Here is a 23,175-nt window from a genome sequence, read left to right on the forward strand (position 1 = left end):
GGCTGGTCCACAATCCCACTCCTGGGCACATATCTGGACAAAACTCTAATTCGAAAAGATACATGCACCCCTATGTTCACAGTAGCACTATTCACAATAGCCAGGACATGGAAACAACCTAAATGTCCACTGACAGATGAATGGATAAAGAAGATGTGGTACATATATACAATGGAAAACTACTCAGCCATAAAAAAGAACGAAATAATGCCATTTGCAGCAACATGGATGCAGCTAGAGATTATCATACTAATAAGTCACAAAGAGAAAGACAAATACCATATGATATCACTTATATGTGGAATCTAAAATATGGCACAAATGAGCTTATCTACAAAACAGAAACAGACTCACAGACATAAAGAACAGACTTGTGGCTGCCAGGGGGAGGGGGTGGGGAAGGAAAGGACTGGGAGTTTGGGATTAGCAGATATAAACTATTATATATAGGATGGATAAACCACAAGATGTATAGCACAGGGAACTATATTCAATATCCTATGATAATCCATAATTGAAAAGAATATTTAAAGAAAAGACTGTTTATATGTGTGTAACTGAGTCACTTCGCTGTACAGCAGAGATTGGCACAGTGATATAAATCAACTATACTTCAATTAAAAAAAAAAAGAAAGAAAGGGCTGGTCCAGAATCCCTGGCCAAAGTATTACGGCAGAGGAGAAAGAACAATGGTCGAATCACGAAGACACCACCTGCCTTGGGCGAGTCATTTCTTCCTGGTTTAACAATAAATATTTATAAAAATAGGCCTAAATTATCTCCTAGGGCTCCTCTAGATCTAAAATGTAATTGGGTGAAATTGAGGTCATGTCCCATTGAGTCAGAATAATTTCTTGAGTGAATTAGTGTCATCCTCACATGTTCTGACTGCAACCAGCAAAGAATAACTTGCTAGTATAGAAAACTAGAGCAACATCACCCATGATCTGTCACTTATTTCTTAGAAACTAAAAAGTCAAAATGATGGGCTTCAGTTATTAGCTCCCCTTGAAGTTTTCTTCTACCTACAAATATTCTAACTCTTGGCTCACCATCCTTCTACAGCCAGAAACTCTAAAAGCATGGGTGGCCTTGGTTTGGGTCACTCTTGAATTAAATATGCAATATTTAATATGAATTAAAACTAGCAATATTGATTAGCTACATTTCACAAGAGAGTCTTTTTAGCTTTGGCCCCTCTCCCATGGGTGCCACGGAGTGCCCATCTCATGCCAACGTCTCCTGCTGTTTTCCTTGCTAACTCTCCCCATCACTTGTGTCACTGATTATGTTGGTTCTTTCATCATCCAGTTTCACAAATGAAGAAATGGGGATCTAGAGGGATTAAGTAACTTATGCATAACCACAGGACTGGGTAAGTGACTGAGGCAGATTCACACTTGGGTTGCCTGGTCCAAAGCCAATACTGTCCAGCTGTCGTGTGACTGTCTGAGGGGGAGTTCGTGTTCTCAAGGTCATTAAACGTTTGTCCTATTCTTTCCCTTTTCTTCCCTATTCGAACCCATGCCAACTTGTCTAATTATCTCCCAGAAGTTGGCTGTTCCTAGGGTAGATGCTACCCTTCAATCTTTGTTGTAGACTCCTGCAACCCTGTTCCCTTTTCATGGTTTGCACATTTATGTGTACACACACACACACACACACACACCCCAAAGATATGCGGATGAAAAAAAGGATTTTTCTGTGACCATATCTAGTGTTACTTGGTTAAGATACGACTCTGAAACTTTTTTTAAAAGGCTTTATTTGCCCTTAAGTTTTATGTATTTAGATTCCCCCCGCACTGAACACTGAAGAATTTACTTAAACCATGTATTTATAACCCTCTTTGTAGCACCTTTTGCAAAGTGGCTTCTTAGTTGAGATGATGATGTGCTAAATGAAAATACTGCAAGTTTTAAAACATTACCCAATGTTTTATGGCAATGATTCTCCAAATTCAACACACACACACACAATCACTGAGGACACTTGTGAAAATGCAGACTCCTGGGTCTTATCCTTCAAAGAATTTGATTTAAAAAGTCTTGGATGGGGCCCAGTAATCTGTACGTTAAACACGCTCACTAGGCAAATCTGATGCAAATATTTTGTGACTCACACCCTGAGGAATCAAGAGAAACTCCGTAGCTTTGGGGGGCTTGGAAAATTTTATAGGGCTTGAACTTCTATCTGTAATTGTTCACGAAGCCTGTATGCTATGTTAGCATCATTTCCATAAAAAGCGGACATTCAGGAGATTTGGTGGCATGGATGGATAACTGCCCAGAGTCAAAGACCCAAGAGTGAGGAATTAGGATCATCCGAATTAAGGATATGGATTTGATCTGTGCAGTAGTTATGGAAGAGTTGCCATTTTTCCCATTTTGTTTTGAGGGTGGAGCAGTGAGTTTAAAGAAACTATGCCAGCACTGCAGGGCCTGCCTCTGAACTTCACAGGAGAAACAAATAAACTTCTGTTTACTTCACTGTTATTTGGGGTTTCGGATACAGCTGAAACTAACGTTGATATGGCCATTTTCCTCCATTTCCTCCACAGATGCAAACTTAGATTCCTGACTTTTTTTTTTTTTTTTTTTTTTTTTTGCGGTACGCGGGCCTCTCACTGTTGTGGTCTCTCCCGTTGCGGAGCACAGGCTCCGGATGTGCAGGCTCAGCGACCATGGCTCACGGGCCCAGCCGCTCCACGGCATGTGGGATCTTCCCAGACCGGGGCACGAACCCGCGTCCCCTGCATCGGCAGGCGGACTCTCAACCAGTGCGCCACCAGGGAAGCCCAGATTCCTGACTTTTTAATGACAAAACAGGAGCTAAAAGAGGGATAGGCATGAATTCACCATTCTTTTAGCTGCTGCTGAGGAATTCTTGCATCTCTGGATGCCCCTGAGCTTTGGGGACATGACCACATTGGTGGGTCTTACTTTGAAGAGTTAGGACCTCACATCCTAACCTCCTCCAGAATCCAACAGGGAAGGGATGGTACAGAAGACCATCTCCAAAGATGGCCACCAATGTTTTCCTTCCCTATAAGCACACGCCACTCCCCCACTGAAGGATGCACTTCTCCTCCCTTTTACATTTGGGGCAGCCTCGTAACTTGCTTTGACCAATAGAACGTGGAAGAAATGATATGCTGGGTCCTTGGACTTCTTAGTCCAAGACTTAAGAGGACTGGAAGCTTCTGCTTCTTCCTTCTTGGAAGCCAGCTTCCGCTTTTTCCTTCTTGGAAGCCAGCTTCCATGTGAGAGTTCTGAGTCCCCTCAGACCTCCACACTGTTAAGAACATCCAAACTAGCTGTGTGGCAAGGCCCCAGGAGAAACACCAGGTCACCCACAGTTGAGTAAAAGCTTCTTGGACCTTCTAGTCCAGCCCGGCCACAGCTGAATAGGCTGAATGAGTGATCCCCAGCCAATACCAAATGGAGCAAGAGAACTGCCCGGCCAATGCTACCTGAAGTCCTGACCCACAGAATTGTGAGAAATAGCTAACAGTTTTTATTTGAAGCCACTGAGTTGTGGGGTGGTTTGTTATAAAGCAATAAATGACTGACACAGCTGGGAGGGGTCATCTGCAGCGGAAGAGAGAACACTTAGGAGGTAAAGAAATGGCGGATGATGAGAAAAACCTACTCTGCTACCAGTTTGCCTGGTTCCTGTCGCCCCGGCTTTGAGTTTTGAAAAAGGGGACTTAACCATTATTTCCACAGGCAAGTAAATTCTGTGTTCTCAAGAATTAACCTATAATTCACATTTGGAGCACAATGTATTCAGAGGTTGGAACTGATTCAATGCACTTCAGTACCCATTGCTGACTTCCAAGTATCAGTGCTCATCCATGTGTCAGACTCTTGCTTTGTATGTAAAGCAGACATGTAATACTGGGTTAGCCCTACCGTTTCCAAGGAGGTACGTCCTAGTGCTATATAACTGTGTACTGTACCCAGTGTAGTGTATCAAGCATGATTCTGGGTAATTTTATGTTCATCAGTACTTTTTAGGACAATCTGTTTATTGAATCTGATTTCATTGTAAAAGACAAGAATCACAGACATTAAAAAAAAAAACTTAAGGGACTTCCCTGGAAGTCCACTGGTTAAGACTCTGCATTTCCACTGCAGGGGGCACAGTTTCCATCCCTGGTCAGGGAACTAAGAATCTGAATTGCATGTTGTGTGGTATGGCAAATAACTAAATAAATATATAAATAAACACTTATATTAAAAAAAAAAGAACTAAAAAACCCTCCAAAACCAAACGTATGGTTACCCAAGGGGAAAGGTGGCAGGGGGAGGGATAAATTAGGGTTTGAGATTAACAGATACATACTACTAAATATAAAATAGGTAATCAACAAGGACCTACTATACAGCACAGAGAACTCTACTCAATATTCTATATGGGAAAAGAATTTGAAAAAGATTGGATATATGTATATGTATAACTGAATCACTCTGCTGTACACCTGAAACTAATACATTGTAAATCAACTATACTCCAGTATAAGATAAAAAATTTTTTAAAAAGAAGAAAAAAAAGAATGAACACCCAGGTATATATGGCCTACTCCAAGAAAACCTTTATTTACTTGACAACAAAAGTTCTCAGAGGAAAATTCTCTACTCCAATCCAGCAGAAGACAAGATATTTAAATAGAGAAATTTTGTAAAAGTGCTTTCCAGGGATATCTTAAGAATGTTGATGGAGAATCACTCTACTAAAACTACCTGCTTGGTGACTAAGGATCTTCAAAGTATTTATAGTTCAGTTAATTGCAGACAGAGGGCTTCAGCTTTTCAATTTCTGAAATTAATACAGGATTAAAATGGTGGCTTGGAAGTACGGTGGCAGCAGTGGTTCTCAGCCCTGGCCAACTGCTAGAAGCACTTGGAGTTCTTCCAGTCCAAGACCCAGAGGTTTGACCTAATTGTTCTGGGGTTTTTTTAATGCTCTTTAAGGGATTCTGACATCCAGCTATGATTGAGAACATGTTTGAAACAGTTTGGGCCCTGGGGTACTTCTTAGACATGAACATTTCTGGACCTCATCCACACCTCCTGAATCAGAAGGTGGACCTCATGAGAACCACTGTGCTATGTGATACAAATTAAAAGGGCTAACTGGGGACTTCCCTGGTGGTCCAGTGGGTAGGACTCCACACTCCCAATGCAGGGGACCCGGGTTCGATCTCTGGTCAGGGAACTAGATCCCACATGCCACAACTAAGAGTCCGCATGCCACAACTAAGAAGCCCAAACACTGCAACGAAGATCCTGTGTGCCAAAACTAAGACCTGGCACAGCCAAAATAAATAAATACATAAATATATTTTTTTAATAAAAAGGGCTAATTGACTCTATGTCCCTTCATTGTGCCTCAATACCTAATTAAATGTCCATAAATCTAGAGCCCTTGTTACATTCATTAACATTGCAATTTTTACAGGATTATAAAAATCTAGTAAAAAAAATTTTTTTAAGTTAAAAGGTATTATTTTACTTCTGATTTTTAATTCACTTTTTGTTGTAACAGAAAGGAAAAGCATAAAGAATAAAAATAACTCCACTGCTACTTTGAAATAACATTATTAACATTTTGATATCAATTTACTTTTCATAAAAAAATGATTGTATTGTACACATTGTTTTATAACCTTCTTAACCTGCTTTTTCACTTACATCTTTTACATCCTACTGTATTACTAAATATTTTTAGACATCATATTTTTAAAGTTGCCTTTAGTCCATCACAGGAATGTGCTAAATATATTTTCTCAAAACTTTAGCAGTTGTTTCATATTTTTGCTTTTATAAATAATGTTTTCTTCGATTATTAAAAAAGTCGGGGTTTTTTGGCTGCGCTACGTCTTTGTTGCTGTGCGGGCTTTCTCTAGCTGTGGCGAGCGGGGGCTTCTTTTGTTGCAGGGCACGGGCTCTAGGTGCGTGGGCTTCAGTAGTTGCAGCATGCGGTCCCCAGAGCGCATGGGCTTCAGAAGTGGTGGCGTGTGGGCTCAGTAGTTGTGATGCATGGGCTTAGTTGCCCTGTGGCATGTGGGATCTTCCTGGACCAGGGATCAAACCCGTGTCCCCTGCATTGGCAGGCGGATTCTTAACCACTGCGCCACCAGGGAAGTCCTAACAAAAGTCTTTGTTCACATTCATGATGCCATTCTTGGCATCAGTCCCTAGAAGCAGTATTCATAGATCAAAGTGTATATACCCTTTAAGGCTATTGATACACATTGAAAAACTGTCCTTAAAAAAAAAGCATCCTTAGCCATTTCCCTTGCACCATAGGGTGATGCTATATATCACCACTTTATTTAATCTATGCCACTTTAGTAAAAGGATGAGTTCCTACTATTCTTTAATGAGGTTAAATTTTTTTGTCATTTTAAAAAATTTATAGCCCACTTATATTTATTTTCATTTTTTGTCCACTCTTTAAAAAATGTGACTATTCAGTTTTCTTCCTATTGAATTGAAAAAGCTTTTTATGTACTAAGGATTACGTTCACCAACATTTGGAGGCAAGAAAAATACAGTAAACACTCAACTGAGTAGCATCAGAATGAGTTGATTTCAATTCCAAGTTCGTCGAAAATAAACTATAATCATTTGGTTGAATTACATTATTGTAAATCTGTAAAGAATCAGTATAGTTCTTTTTCCTAGGACTGTATTACCCTGAACAAATACAGTACTTCTCTAATGATTGAGTTTCTTGTGGTGCCTCATAGTGATTGTTCTGAATTTTCCACTGTATAAAGAGAATGGGATTCAGAAAGTCTGAATCCTGGCTCCACAGCTACAATTTATATGTCCTAGACAAAGGACGTGCTTTAGTTTCCTCATCTTTGAAACAGAAATAACAAGAATGACCTCTACCTCCAATGGTGACTGTGAGAGATAGTTTGCAGGATATGCACACAGATTTCAGAGACTGGCTATCTGGATTTGAATCCCTATGCTGCCATTTAAAAGCTATGGAGTTTAGGCAAGTTCTTAATCTCTCTGGGCTTCAGTTTCCTCATCTGTAAAATGAGGATAATAATAGAATTTACCTATTGGAGTGGCTGCAAGGATTAAATGAATGAAAGTCTATATAGCATTGTAGAACAGTACTTGGCAGGTAATAAGCACTAGGTATCAACACAACAATCATTACAATAAATAAAAGAATTTGCCTGTTATGTGTTCTCTCTTTTTTTTCTTCTTGCATATTACGAACTGTTTATTTACTTTTTAAGGTAAAATTTACATATAGTGAAATGCACAATCTTTTTTTTCAAGCTTATGAATTTTTTTTTAATTGGAGTATAGTTGCTTTACAATGTTGTGTTAGTTTCTGCTGTACTGCAAAGTGAATCAGTTATATGTATACATATGTCCACTCTCCACACTCATGTCAGTGGTGGGCTTATAACTGCTGTAATGGCCACCACAGTCTTGGCAGGTGTAAAGAGCTGAGCTGAATCTCTACCAACCCCAGGATGTACCCTGGAAATGAGTTTCTGAATAAGGCTCTGACATCAACTTGCTTTTTGGTGATTCACCTCTTTCTTCTCAATGTGGAATGCAGGAAAACCAACCTGTTCTTTATTAGCTGGAGTATGACTGTCAAAGCTAACCATGTGGGTTGGTTACTTTGCCTCCATCCCAGAAGTCACCTTCACAGGCAGACAGACAGCCACTAGAGTGTGGACCCAAGGTGCTCTAAGACAGCTCTGCACCAAGTTTCCTTATCTCAAAGGAATTGAGATAGGAAATGCATGGATTTTTAGTCGTATTGTCTATAGTTAGGTTAATTAAATTCTGTGTCCTCTGATTTATGCTCTTAGCTAACAAGGAAAATTTTGGTAACTCTTAATATGAATCATAATCAATACAGAAGATGATTAAAAGAACTCTCAGCATTTTGGTCATTTTATCTGATAAAACTCCCACTTTTGTCCCCACGAGTTACACTGTGTAAAAGAAAATATGCCCATATGGAATATGCTTGTGAGTCAAAAACAAAGCCAATGCCCAAAATACAAATCAAAAACACTGCCTAGAACAACAGGCCTCAACTAATGAATTAAAATGATTGCTGGTTTCTTTAAAATATTAAGCCCATCAACGCTTGCCAAGAACCCCTTGGCTAGCTGAGGGATTCGAGCTGCATTGTTCAGCTCGAGATTGAAATCCTTCCATTCATCGTTGACATGTGAGAGACAAGACGAGGCTTTGACAGACAAGGGATGAGGCACCAGATGGTTTCCATCTGTATCTCCACTGATCGCACAATGAAAACCCACCTTCCCTGATCAGAAGGCCACGCGATACGTGGATAATGAATACCCAGTGTTTTTAAAGGAGCGTAATCGCCCTTCCCAACCAGAGACGTATAAATATTAATGAACGCAATCTGGTTCTAAGTAAATTTAGCATGAACTTTTAGCTACCCTCCCCTGACAACTTCCTCCCTCTTTAACTGAATTAAGTTTCAAAGTTCTGTGATTAAAAATAGCAAACCCTGAACTGAAGTTGGATCTGTGGCTGAGGAAAACCTCTCCCTTCCAGCTAGTCACCAGTTAACACAGTTCACATCATTGTGTACTTTTTTTTTTTTAACCAAAAAAGGGTCTCAATTTGAATGAATGTTTAAGCAAGTGTGAATAGTGAGATATACAATCAATACAAATACACAGGGAATTGATTAGTAATCTATCATTTCCGCCATGCCTATTTCCAAAAGGACTTGAGCAAATTTAGAGATTACTACACCCAGTACCAGGAGTTGTTAAACAAGCTCATTTCTGCAAAGCTCTGGACTACATTATATATTAAACTATTGAACCCTAGGGAAAGAAAAATGATTCTTTCTTTCTTGCTCTCTCTTCACCTATACACACACACACATACACATTTTTCTGCAAACTTAACTGAGAATAACTGAGAGTATTAAAACAGTTTTAATTACTAATATTCAAGAGAAAATATCAGTTGTTTTTTGGCGGATGTTTTGAACTTGTTAGTCTTCTTCCTTCTTGACTCACTCCCAGTGGCTTTTATCAAAAATATCAGAAAGAGCCTAAGATTTGAAAATTTCCACTAATTCCTTCCATTGCTTCCTTTTCCTTCCATTCAAACAAGGAAGATTTGCATACTTTCTCTAGCTTCTGTGTCTTTAATCTGTCTAAGCAATGCATTTTCCAAGAAGCAGATTCTATATTTTCACCACTAACGTTTCCCTGTGGATCAAAGTGGCCAGAACCTTAAAGTGAAAAATGTCAAATCAGTCCAAAAATATTTAATCAGTCCAATTAAATCCATATTCTCAACTTTAGTCCCTCATGTGACTTGAAGGAAATAATCCTTTTTCCTCTCCTCCAATATTTATTGTTCTCATTTTGTCAATAAACAAATTTCTATTGAGTACTACTATGTGTCTGGCATTGGCTACTGAAGACCAACGCAATGGACAGTACTGCTATTCTTAGGCACAGATGTTATTTCAGAGACATCCTTCAGATATTGTAAAGAATGTTCTTTGCCATATGGTAGCAGCATCAGGCATAGAGTTGATGGGTGTCTCTATCTCGTGTGATCAAACCCATCTCTTAGTCTCCAATCCTCTTTTGGGAATATGCTCTCAGCAGGATTAATTACCAGTGTAACCAGCAAGATTGGTGTTTGTTTAAGGTTCAGCTTCACTAAGTCTTGACAAGCTTTCTTTCACCTTCCCTAGCACAATTTGGTTGTCAGCAGCATGGTCACATGTCAGAATAAAATCAATCAAGCTGGAGTAAAGGATGAGCTGAAGCTTGCAAAGAAAATGCTGAGTAAGTAAAAATGCACTTTGGTTATGTTCAGGGCAAGAAGAACAGGAAGGGCTAGACCCCTGGCTTGAGCCAGATGGTGCAATGTTAGCATATGACAAAGGGGAAGGAAAACGGTCCTTCTCCCTGTGGCTTTTGTCATTTTTATCAGGAAGAATGACCCTCAAACTGTAAAGAAGAGACCTGAAATGGTTAATTTTAGTAGTAGACTAAAAAAATGAGAAGATGGAAAATGAGTACCTAATTGTGTTTAAGTCTCTAGGCTCAGATGCATTAGATCTTCAGAAGCAATGGAGAGAAACAAGCAACCTACAAAAAGTTTTTCTCGTTGTTGTAGATGAGAAAAGTAAATTTTGTCTTGATTATCAAAAGCAGGACCTGAGAGCAGTGGGGGGAGAAAAGTGGGTGCGGGAAACAATATCATACCGGTAACACCCGTAATTTTAGAAGTTATACTTAAATACATGGTTTATGAATATTATTGAAAGAAAGTGAAATAAGGTAATCAATAAAGAGTAGCAATGGGTTGGGGAGGAGACATAAAGAAATATATGATATATGATATGTGCTATTTGACAATATGATAAAACAAATATGTTAAATTATACTTTATGTGCATTTACATCAAGGTATACCAGTGGCATCACATACCTATTTCAGCAAGATGCTTGACAAAGTCTTGTAAGGTATCCTGGGGTAAGATAGTAGGATGTGACCTGAATGACAAAGAATGAATAGATGAGTTGAACAGTTGAGAATTAATTAATCAACGTCAATTGAGCTATTGAGCTTTCTCCTGTCAAAAACTATTTTGATGTGGATGCAGATAGAAAAGATTATCATCACTGAATGGTTGTGAATAGTTGAAATAATATAATCATGTATATAAAATGATCTGATAAAATGAATTAGATAAAATTGAGAAGAAAATATAAAGTATTGCATTTATTATAAAACATAATTAGGAAGTACAGGGTGCAGAGTTGGGGGAGACCTGGATGACAGCTGTTTAGAAGAAAAAAACTGAGTCAACAGAGTGATATGGTGGCACATATGAAAAAGAAATTGTAGTGAAATCTTAGAGAAAGAGTGACAGAACATATTCTTTGCCCCCTTCACTCCTGTTTGCCATGGTCACCCTGGTGGTGATGGGAACTTTATAACATACTGGCATGTGCTATGAGAGGATATCACCATGAGCAAGAGATAGCCTTGTTTGTTCTGCTATTGATACTCTATGGAATCTATCAGGATGCTCCTAATAAACTGGCTGACCTTGGATATAAGTGAATTATGGAATGAAAGATCCAGGATCCTTAGAGGAGGGCAGAAGAATGGAAAACAAAAGAGGAAAAGGAAAGCAAACCTGAGGTGTTCACACAGAAACAGATGGTCCAACGAAATAGAATAGAAAGACCAAAAGCAGTCTCACATAATCAAAATTTTAATTTATGAAAGCCTTGGCATTGAAGACCAAAGCGGGAAATTATGTTAGTATAACAGTTTTTCATATGAGAAAAATGAAATTGGATCCTTATCTCATGCAATAGAATAGAAAAATCCACTCCAGATGCATTGTAGACTTAAATATAAAGGTAAAATTTTAAAACATTTAGAAAAAAATATAAAATAGGGATGGAAGGATTTCGTAAGCAAAATTCAAAAATTACTAGGCATAAAAGAAGAGATTGATAAATCTGACCACAGTAGACACACACACACACACACACACACACACCCCTATGAACTAAGAAACAGGGGGTTGATAATGAACAGCATTTCCCAAAAAAGGAAACACTGATGGTAAATAAGTATGAAAAGACATTCAACCTCATTAGAAATCAAGGCAACGCTTTTTCAGACCACAATAAAATACATTTTAGATGGTTTAACTTTACAAGCCTGACATTACCAAATGTTATCAAGGATGTGCAGCAACAAGAACTCTACCACAGTGCTGGAGGGAGTGTCAATAGGTTCAACTTCTTTAAAAACTAATTTTGAATTAGTAAAGAAAGCATTTACCTTCTGACCCAGCAATTCTATTCCTAGAGAAACCCTTACTCACATGCACCAAGAGACCTGTTCAAGAAAATCCACAGCAGCATTGTTTGTAATAGCAAATCACTGGAAATAAACTCCTTAAACAGGAAATAACCCAAGAGTCCATCCATAGAAAAACAAATAAAGTGATATGTTCACACAACAGAATGTTACGCAGCAAGGGTAAATGAGCAAATTCTAGCCTTACATAATAGATAGAACTTAGAAATACAATTGTGAATGAAAAAGCAAGTTAACGGAAAATTATATATGTCATGCTACTATTTTTTTTTTTTTTTTTTTTTTTGCGGTACGCGGGCCTCTCACTTCTGTGGCCTCTCGCGTTGCGGAGCACAGGCTCCGGACGCGCAGGCTCAGCGGCCATGGCTCACGGGCCCAGCCGCTCCGCGGCATGTGGGATCTTCCCGGACCAGGGCACGAACCCATGTCCCCTGCATCGGCAGGCAGACTGTCAACCACTGTGCCACCAGGGAAGCCCCCATGCTACTATTTTTATAAAGCCCACAGACAAGCAAAATGTTAAAATATCTATTATTTAGGGAGATATACACACATAATAAAACAAAAATTCCTTATGATAAACATAACATTTATAATAGTATATCTCAGTGGAGGGAGACAGGAGATAGGATGAACAAGGAACATTGTATATAGTCAATATCAACTATATTGCAATGTCCTACTTCCTAAATTGGGCAATAATTTCATGGGAGATGTATTTCATTAAGTTTCATAGCCTATATGTGTGTGTGTGTGTGTGTGTGTGTGTGTGTCCTTTCCTTAATTTATTTTAGTTATAAATACTTACATCTTATTATACACACACACACACACACACACAAGGAAAGCAGGCCTTCTTAACCCCATCAAAGCTGACCACGTAGTACTTACAAGTGATCAAGGTGTAAAGGAAGGTTTTGCTTCTTTCTCTGGATATCAAGTGGGTTATCAGTCAAGCTGCAGCTTAAAATGGTTTCTTTCTCTCTTTCTGGAAATGGGCTGGTCTGTCCAACTTTCCATTTATTCTATGTCAATAAGGCAATATTACAGAGGTACACTTTCCAATTACAGGAAAAGAAAATCTCAACTGTACTCAGTATGATTAAACTACAGCTGCATATCATCTTCAATCCTAGGAACCATATTTTGTGAGAAGTATTTGACAAACTGGAGAGTTTCTAGGGGAAGCTAATGTAGACAGGAGGATGTCGAAAATCCGTTACAGATGAATGGCTAACTAGATTTGAACTTGAGCCACTCAACTGTGAGAAGAGAGAGATTCAGAAAAATGAGGTAGATGACCTCAAAACTGAAAAAGAAATGCTGTCAAGTTTAAACGTTTTTAGCTTTATTCTGCATACAGAGTGACCACTTATTACTAATGGGAAGAAATATATTGAAGCTGACTGAAGCTTTGAAAATTAAAATACCAGCTCACAGCAGCTAGCCGGATGAGTAACTGGAGGATGGCCTATTATAGTTCAAGAATTACCTAGAGCTGTTACGGAATGTTATCCTTTAAAAGAAAAACAAAGCTTAGAACCTTTTTCCTTATAATGGATTATATTTTATAATGCAGACCACAGGCTTAGTATAATTTTGGTCTAAAAATCTAATAATACTAGATCATATGTACCTTGAGCTTAGTTATATCATTTATTTTTTCCTCCTTGTAATTCAGTTCCAGAAATAGTGGTAAAGAATGAATGACTGTGGTCCCTAGTAACCATTTAACTCTATGGAAGTTACTTAATCTCTTTGAGCCTCAGTTTCCTCAGCTATAGAATAGTACCTCTCTGCACAATGCCCCCCTCCCAATATATCCACATTCTAGTCTCTGGGACCTGTGATTATGGTACCATATTTTTGTAAATGGGATTAGGTGAAGGATTTCATGATGAGGAGATCATCCTGGACTAGTTGATAGGCCCAGTATAATCACAAAGGCCCAGTATAATCACAAAGGTTCTTAGAAGAGGGATTCAGGAGGAAGCAGAGGCAGAGGAGAAGATGAGGTGATGATGGAAGCAGAGACTGGAATAATGTCCTTTGAAGATGGCGGAAGGGGCCATAAGCCAAGGAAAAGAGGTGGCCACTAGAAGCTATAACAGCCAAGGAAATGGATGCTCCCCGCAGAGTCTACAGAAGGAACCAGGTGTGCAGACCCCTTGACTTCAGTCCCGTGGAACTCATTTCAGAATTCTGACCTCCAGACTCTAAGATCATACTGATACATCTGTGTCACTTAAAGTCACTAACTTGTGGTAACTTGTTACTGCAACAATAGGAAATGAATACATCCTCTCACAGGGTTTTGGTGAGGATCCAGTGAGATAACCCAGTAAAAAATTCTTGGCTTCTCAAAGGGGGAAGGGGGTGGTGGGATGAATTGGGAGATTGGGATTGACATATATACACTACTATGTATAAAAAGATAACTGAGAACCTACTGTACCCCACAGGGAACTGTACTCAGTGCTCTGTGGTGACCTAAATGGGAAAGAAACCTAAAAAAGATGTATGTATACATATGGCTGATTCACTTTTCTGTACAGCAGAAACTAACACAACATTGTAAAGCAACTATACTCCAATAAAAATTAATTTTAAAAGAATTTCTTGGCTTCTATTACTGTTATCATCCACCTAATTTATCCCCCAATGTAGGTTCAGTCTCACAATCAACTGTATTAGTGTGCCCTTAGTTATCTGCCCTCACAAGGCATTTTTATACCTTTGTGTATATTGATGAGGCTGGGAAAGGGTTCTGGATGGGAGCCAGGCATTCACAGCCATTAATGGTGCGGGTCCTGACAGGTGCTGTCTTCTCCAGGTCATTCCTCAGCCATGAGTAGAGACTAGATCCTTTCAAGCTCTAAAGTTCAATGAATATATGCTCTTTTAGGTAGCCCAATAAATGCTTTCTGAGTCCACCCTCTCTCCCTCTCTTCTGGTTGAACCTCTAGCCAGTGGCTGAATTATCTAGTGCCAACTGCCCCTAAGTTACCTTTGCTCTGGGCACTGATTAACCAGGCAGACCTAATTCCATGATTAAAACAAACAAACAAACAAACAAAAAGATGAAAAGAGGTGGAGCAGTTCCTAGCTTAAATTTATCCTTAAAAAGGTATTCAATGATTTACAAAGAAGGTTCTTAGCAAAAAAGCTTAGCTCTAAGAGTCCATACAGATTTCCCCTGGGTCCTTCTGTCTTTAATGCAAGGCTATCACTTTCCAGAACAGAGTTGGCTGGCCGTTCTCACCAAGCGCTCTGCCCAGGCTCTTATCCTCCGAAGTGGCAGGACGTTTGACACACTTTCCTTGTTGCTAAAGGTGTAGATAACAGGACATGTGCATCAAAAATGACCAAAATAGAACAGGCACCAAAGTGCCGTGGAACACAACCTCTCTTTCCTATCTCTGCTTTTTCCAACTCACCATGGAGAGAAAGTCTGTGAGAAAGCTTTGCCATCTATAAATTATTCTGCAAATGCAAAGAATTCTTTTTTTTTTTTAAACTCAGTGTGGGGTTAGATGTCTTGATAGAGACATGGACCACATTCAGCTGCCCCACAGAAGAACAATTACTTCAACCCGAGGAAATCCAGAAAACTTCATAAAATCATTGTGAAAGAAGAATAGATCTTAGCTAGAGAAAATGAGGAGGACATTTTGGGGAGAAAAAAACAATGATAGTGCAAAGGCAGAAAAGCCTCCTATAAAAACAGTAGGAAGTTTGTGAGTCTGGCCTGTAGAAGGGAGGGACAGACAGTAGCAGGAGAGGGGGCTTAGGTCCCTCCTGGGCTTCTGAATTTTATCGTGTAGAGTTTACTTATCCTACGGAACTGGGTGTGTTCAGGTTGCTTTTTTTGGAAAATAAAAAATAAAAATCGGGCAGAGGGATCCAGGATGCTGGGGTAGCCTAGGCCTGGGATAGGGGCTCTGGCCTGGGGATGCAGGGAAGGTGCTGGATGGGAGCAGCCTTCACTAGCAACACCTGGATGTTGGGGAGAAGTCCGTAATGGCCTGGAAGTTTCCAGCTTGGCTCATAGGTGCAGGGCGATACCACTGGCCAGTCATCGGAAACAAGGGGGAGGTGGTGGGGAGAGCGAGAGAGCAAAGTTTAAACCACAGGCGCTCAACTCAGGACACTGGATGGATGGGACGTGAAGAAAAGCTCAGAACACTAGAGAGTAGAGCCACTTAGGCCAAGCGAGGCAAAGGAGACAGGAAATGTGTGGGCAGAGGGACACAGAGGGTCACAGGGAGAGCAAACGTAGAGCAATGAGCAGGGCAGGGCGCTGGTCAGTGGGGCAAGGGCACGAGGAGTCCACAAGCTCAAGGGCAGACTGGGTCGCCCAGCACCCCACCGAAAGCAAGTGAGACCTCTGCGCATGCGCAGGAGGGGAGCCCGCCTCTCGCCCTAACTCTAACTCGCTATGCTTAGCAGGAGCCTTGTGCAAGATCCGAGCTCGCCACGTTCCCTCGAGGAGCCATGGGGACGGAGGTTTCCCATAGTCTCAGGATGCCAGGAGCAGAGCCCGGCTCCAGCCACAACCACTCAAACACCGAACATCGAATCCGTCCCCAGCTTACAAGCAAGATGGGAAACAGTGAGCACGTGGACCCAGCAATGAAACCAAAGCGGGCAGCGGTGCGCACGCACGCAGGTGCTCCGCGGGCCGTCTGCTCAGCCTCCCAAACCTGCTTAGCAAGAGTAGACCTCTATTTACAATAGCCAGGACGTGGAAGCAACCTAAGTGTCCATCAACAGATAAATGGATAAAGAAGATGTGGCACGTATATACAATGGAATATGACTCAGCCATAAAAAGAAACGAAATTGAGTTATTTGTAGTGAGGTGGATGGACCTAGAGTCTGTCATACAGAGTGAAGTAAGTCAGAAAGAGAAAAACGAATACTGTATGCTAACACATATATATGGAATGTAAGAAAAAAAAAGTTCATGAAGAACCTAGGGGTAAGACGGGAATAAAGACATAGACCTACTAGAGAATGGACTTGAGGACACGGGGAGGGCGAAGGGTAAGCTATGACAAAGTGAGAGAGTGGCATGGACATATATACACTACCAAACGTAAAATAGATAGCTAGTGGGAGGCAGCCACATAGCACAGGGAGATCAGCTCAGTGCTTTGTGACCACCTAGAGGGGAGGGATAGGGAGGGTGGGAGAGAGGGAGAGAGATGCAAGAGGGAAGAGATATGGGAACATATGTATATGTATAACTGATTCACTTTGTTATAAAGCAGAAATTAACACACCATTGTAAAGCAATTATACTCCAATAAAGATGTTAAAAAAAAAAAAGAGTAGACCACTAGGCCTCAGTCTAATTAATTGTCTTTCATAAGAGCAGGAAAAACCTTTTGATTGAAGTGCAGTGGATTTACCATGTTGTGTTAGTTTCAGGTGTACAGCAAAGTGATTCAGTTTTATATCTATATGTTAAATATATAAATAGATATCTATTCTGTTTCAGATTCTTTTCCCTTTAGGTTATTACAAGATACTGCATATAATTCCCTCTGCCACACAGTAGGTCTCTGTTGTCTGTTTTGTACAAAGTTGTGTGCATGTGTTGATGCCAAAGGCCTAATGTCTCCCTCCGCCCCTTCCCTTTCGGTAACCGTAGGGTTTTTCTATGTCTGTGAGTCTATTTCTGTTTTGTAAGTAAGTTCATTTAATTACAGCTTAAGTGACTAGAGAAATCAAAGAACCACATAAATGCTTATACACAGGATAATCATTAAAATATGCTCTTAAGAGCAAGGGCTGGGGAGAGAATAAAAATGACCCTGATGTGCTGAGAAGGGGACTGGATTGACCCCAGCGTGAGTCAGGAAACAACCGAATCCCTGCCCGATGAAAAGGAAGAGAAAAGAATGATGTTGGAATGGCAATGTTAGTATCTGGGAGTAAATACAGGGGACTGTGCTTTTCTCATCATAAGGAATATGCAAAGGACATCAAAAAGCTGCTGCTTTTCTAAGGGAGGAAAGAGCAGCAGAAGAAGAATGGCAGGAGACTGGGTGACAGAGAGGAAGGGCCAGCGCCGTGGGCCCCAGGGTGTGGGGTGGTGAGGAGGCCAGGCACCCCTGGAGGTGCTTCGCCCAGGCCTTCAGGTCAGGAGGGCAACCTTTCTGAACACGTGGCATCAATAACACGGGCTGGATCCGTTGCTGGACTAAGAAAGGCAGAGTCAGAACTCGCGGGTCAGGTTCCTTAAATATATATATCTTCATCTCTATTTTGCTGAGTTTTTAAAAATATATCTGCCTGTGTAAATTAGAAGATTAATGAGAGCAATTAGTATTTTTTAGTTTCACCCTGAGCCTGGCTGTCAGAAATAAGAAGAATACAAGTTATCGGGAAAGCATTCCACAGTCCAGGCACCTGACACCACCCTGGAGCATTGATTCTCTGAGGTTGCCATTCCAAGCTTGGAGTATCCATTATTCGCAGGATGGGCAGCCTGGAAGATCAAGTGCAGTCTCTGTCCAGTTTCTCTGAGCTGCTCTGGGCACTGTAAGTATAATTATAATAACGTGGACCTGCTCACATTATGATCAAACAATCAGTTAATCAATACTAAAAACAGATCCATATCAAAAATTTCCAATTCTCACATCTGGCTGTTGTAGTAAAATCCACTGGAAAATGAACACCCTTAAATCTAACTGCAAAGGGTTAATTCTAAAGAAATGATTCAGTCCCTACATCAATCATATGTGTATATGGACCAGGCCCTTTTTCTCCATTAAGCATAAAAAGGGGTAAAAGATCTATGTTCTTTCTCTGGATTTATGCAAGGCCCGGCTGTCTACATGGCCAAAGCCAGAAAGGAAATACAGGGAAGAAGATGAACATACTTTTGGACCCAAAGAACAAATGTTCAACAGGAAATGGGTTGAACCCTCCTCTGAACTCCTACAGAACTCTGTCCCTCCCGGTGGACAGATCATCTCCACCTTAAATCATTTTTATTTACGTTCCTACCTCAGCTCTCCCACTATTTTGCAAGCTCTTCACGGGCAGGACTGCATTTTAATACAGCATCCGAATAACTCATGTCTGTCATGCACTCTACACTTTCCTAAGACGCCCTCAGATGCACGACCTCCCTTGGTCTACTGTCAGGCAGGTGCGTGAGAACATTTTCCTCACTTCATATACAACGACACTGGGACAAGAAAATCTAACTGACTGGAAGGTCACGTGGCTGTCAGCTTAAGTCCAGAGTCAGGAATCACACACGTCAGTCTAGACTCCCACACCAGGACTCTTTCCTCATCACCCACACGCCACGCCAGACGCCGGTGATCAGCGCATCACGGGAAGGATGTCTGGAGAGAAGAACAAAGGAGCAGAAACACACGGCGGCTGATAACCCCTGGAACACTGTTGCCAGATGCGTGAAGCCTTGGATCTGTTCACCGGCATTAGAGAGTCAGGTCGCACTGCCATTCAGAGAGGGAGCAAAACAAGGGGTGTGTGTGTGTGTGTGTGCCCGCTCACGCGTGTGGAGCACTTTAGTGGACAAAGTGATACGATGAGATGTTGCAGTGGGGCGGGCCCTCAGAGGGCATCTCTTCCAGTATTGCCGGAGGGTCCTCAGGCTGGAAAGCCTGAGCCTGCTGGGGATGCTTTTGGCAAAATGACCTTCTCTTCACCCATGCCCAGAATAGGAACTCTGGAGAAGTGATGTCTTGGCCGAATTATCAGCACCGGGTAAGAGGACAGATGAAAAGGCAGAAGCTCCTGTGTGCAGAGGGGCAAGAGGTTACAAATGATCCAGAGGAAGGCAAAGGTGGTGTCTTGGATAAGCACCCCTAGAAGCAGAGCCTCAGATGACCATTCCCGTGCAAGTCAGGGCTCTTAGGAGAACATGTGAGGCAGTGAGGGAGGTGTGATGGGGTGGAGGGAAAAGCAGTGACGATGTGGGTCAGGGCAAGCCAGCCTGACCCACCAGAAGCTCTGCAGCCTGAATCGCTCCTCAGAGGTTGTCCTGCACACAGACCAGGGGACGGTGCGGGCCCAGCTCTGTGTCAGCCAGGCATCGGCCAAGGACTGCCCCCGGGAATGGGGGCCACCACCTCCCAGGCCTCTTTGGGTGAGGCAGGTGTCATCAGCCAGGGGCAATGCTACAGGGGAGGGTGCAGATGTGAGGAGCTGGCAGCCCCTGGAGGATGGGCACACAGCCCAGTGAAGGGAGTCTGGGGGCGCACTAACAGCACCTGCTACAGGCAGCTTCTCACACGTAGAAGAATCTGCATTCCACATCGGTGGCCTAATTCACAGGCAGATGCCCTCTCATGGGGAATCTGGGCAGCCTGGAGGAGCCAACCTTCTGCCTAGAAACGTGCTGTGTCACCTCCGCCTGTATAAAACCATATAGCTAAGTTTCTGTACTCTACCTTTAATGAAGCTTTCTAGCCTTTAACTATGTATGTTGGTGTCTTTTGGTCCATCACTGTCACATGATGACAATGCACGCAAAAGACTCCACGGATCTGCTTTCCTCCACCCCAGTGTCTATTTGTACGTCTCAGGGAAAGTGGGTTCAGTAACTTCCAAAGGAAGCCCAGTCTATTTTGGTATTAAGTACAGTAAGTCCCCTACATACGAACGAGTTCTGTTCTGAAAGCGCGTTCATAAGTCCAATTTGTTCGTAAGTCCACCAAAGTTAGCCTAGGTACCCTACTAACGCAATCAGCTATATACCGCTGCTTTTACGCTTGCTTCCAGACATCCTGGGCTTAAAATAAAGATACTGTACTATTGTACTCTCTACAGCACTGTACAGTACAGCATACAAAAGCACAACCACTTGTAGAAGATTCATGCACGTGACAGTGTACACCAGACACGTGAACTAACTTACGTGATGGGACATGCGAATGCACGTTCACATCTTTGAAAGTTCCCAACTTGAAGGTTTGTATGTAGGGGCTTACTGTACATGTTAGTGATTACTTCCTAAATTTAAGCAAAAATCTATTTGCTTGTAACTTCCATTCACCAAAGTCATGGAAAGGAAGTTCTAATCCTTAGATAACTTCTCTTCCACAGGCAAAATATCCACAAGAAGATTATTCCACAATATTGTATGGTATGTCAAATCTGCTCACCCATCTGGTTCCTGCCCAATGGAGAAATTCCAGTTTGTCTCTGACCCCATAAAGAGGTGTCCAGAACTACCTAACCCTGCAGCAGTGGTGTGACCCACATATGCAACGGAGGACTATTCTTCTTGTTCTGTACTCAGCAGTTCAATTAATAGAGTTTTTAAAATTAACTTCATGATTCAAACAGGCCCCATTACATGCCCCAATGTACCACTGATTTATGCCAACTTGTAAACAACTCATCTAAATATTTTTGCATATGCTGTCTGTCTCACCCCATCCCCAGTTTCTAGATAATTTTTTAAATTTAACTATAGGCTTTTACACCTCCTCAACTACAGTTCATCTTGTTAGAGTTGGCCCATCATCATTTCAACCTGAAATGATCTCTTTGGATCCTAATTCTGTTACTCAAAGTATGTGCTATGTTTCTAGGCTTCATGTCAACCCCAACTTTGATAAATATGAAATCTATATCCTCACTAAAATTATTGATATAAAACAACACCTTGATAGGGCCAAGGGGGGGATTCTCATAGCCCACCGTTAGTGACTACCGTCCCAGGAGCCACTGTAGTTCTCCCACAGCTTAATTCACGCTTGTTCCCAGACCCAGTCTAAATTTGACAATGAGTTTACTCTTTCAGCTATGTATTCTGATATGCTGAGTTTTGAAGAATGTAAAATAATTTTCAATAAAATATTTTCACTTACATTCATTTAATAGAATATAAAAACAGAATATGAAGCTGGTAATAGTTTTATGAATAAAAATAATCCAAGGAGACAAAGGCCAAATATAGCATATGATTTCAGAATTTAAAAATTGCTTTCTCCCATTGAGAAGAGGATGACAAGTCTAGAGATGCCCAATGGGAGCCCTGGATGGGGACACATGGAATGCCCCTGTCCTAAGGAAAACCGGTGACAAGGCTAACTGCATTATTTCTCTACTGCTGCACAGCAAACTACCACCAACTGAGTAGCTTAAAGCAACACAATTTATTATCCGTGGGTCAGCCCATGGGTCAGGTTAGCTCAGGCCCCTGCTCAGATCTCATCAGGATGAAATCAAGGTGTTGCCTGGGGCTGCAAACATCTGAGGTTTGGGGTCCCCTTCCAAGTGCACTGGCTATTGGTGCAATCCAGTTCCTTGCGTTGCAAAACCGAGGTTTGCATTTTCCTACCCGCCTGCCAGCTGGGGGCCGCTCTCACCTCCTATAGGCCCACTGCCCTCCCCTGCCGTGTGGCCACAATACAGCAGTTCGCTTCTTCAAGGCCAGCAGAATCTCTCTCCGCATTCTGCTAAAATGGAGTCTTGTGTAAAGTAGTTAAGCGAGTGGTAATCCCATCATGTGCCCAGGCCCTGTTCACAGCGAAGAAAGGGGACTACAGGGGGCGGGGCGTGCACAGGGGGCGGGGCGTGGGACTCGTCTCCGACTCCCACCTCTCCCAGTGATTAATACGGGGAGGCACAGGGAAGGTCAAGAGCAGGAAAGGGGGCTGGAGAGGCCCTCTGTGCCCTGCCCAGAGTTTGAACTTTATCCCAAAAGCAGTGGAGGCGGATTGAGGGATGCCTCTCCCTTTGGGGAGGTTCAGGAACATGTTGCAAGTCGCAGAGGTTAGGAAAGCATTCTAGGAAGTGCAGCACTCCAGGACAGTATCATGGAATGAACCAAGGCAAGACACGTAAAGCACAGTATCATCTACATACACACCTGAATCACGTGTTGATAATTTACCCCCTCACTTGCCTACATGACACCTTGAGAAAGGTATGCTACGCTTTGTTCTGCTGCCGCTAGGATGAGGTGTATATACCCTTCACACACCAGACAGAAAAAAACAAAAATATTTTGCATCAATAGAGAGCCTTCTCCAAAAAGAAACGTCCTGTCTAACACTAATCCCTAAAATTTTTTTTAAAAAATGTTTTTTTAAACACTTGAGCCTATTCCTTTAAGTTGCTGCCCCCCACCCAAGAAAACACATTTAAAAACAGAAATAAAGTCACAGATGTAGAAAACAAACCTATGGTTAACAGCGGGGGGAAAGGGGAGGGAGGGATAAATTGGGAGACTGGGATTGACATATACATGCTATTGCATATAAAATAGATAA

General features: G+C 41.5%; 1 protein-coding gene across 9 annotated transcripts in view; it reads right to left on the reverse strand.

Annotated features, from left to right (window-relative positions):
- Positions 1–23,175, reverse strand: part of THRB (thyroid hormone receptor beta) — a 383,013-nt gene that overhangs the window by 302,298 nt on the left and 57,540 nt on the right. For 8 of the 9 annotated variants that reach the window (XM_081235681.1, XM_081235682.1, XM_081235679.1 and 5 more), the window contains one exon: positions 10,493–10,557. The exons of the other annotated variant lie outside the window; for it this stretch is intronic. The gene's annotated coding sequence lies outside the window, so the exon portion shown is untranslated. The remainder of the gene's footprint in view (positions 1–10,492; positions 10,558–23,175) is intronic. 9 annotated transcript variants of the gene reach the window in all.

This window comes from Mesoplodon bidens, assembly GCF_964165515.1.
Source record: "Mesoplodon bidens genome assembly, chromosome: 5".
NCBI lineage: Eukaryota > Metazoa > Chordata > Mammalia > Artiodactyla > Ziphiidae > Mesoplodon > Mesoplodon bidens.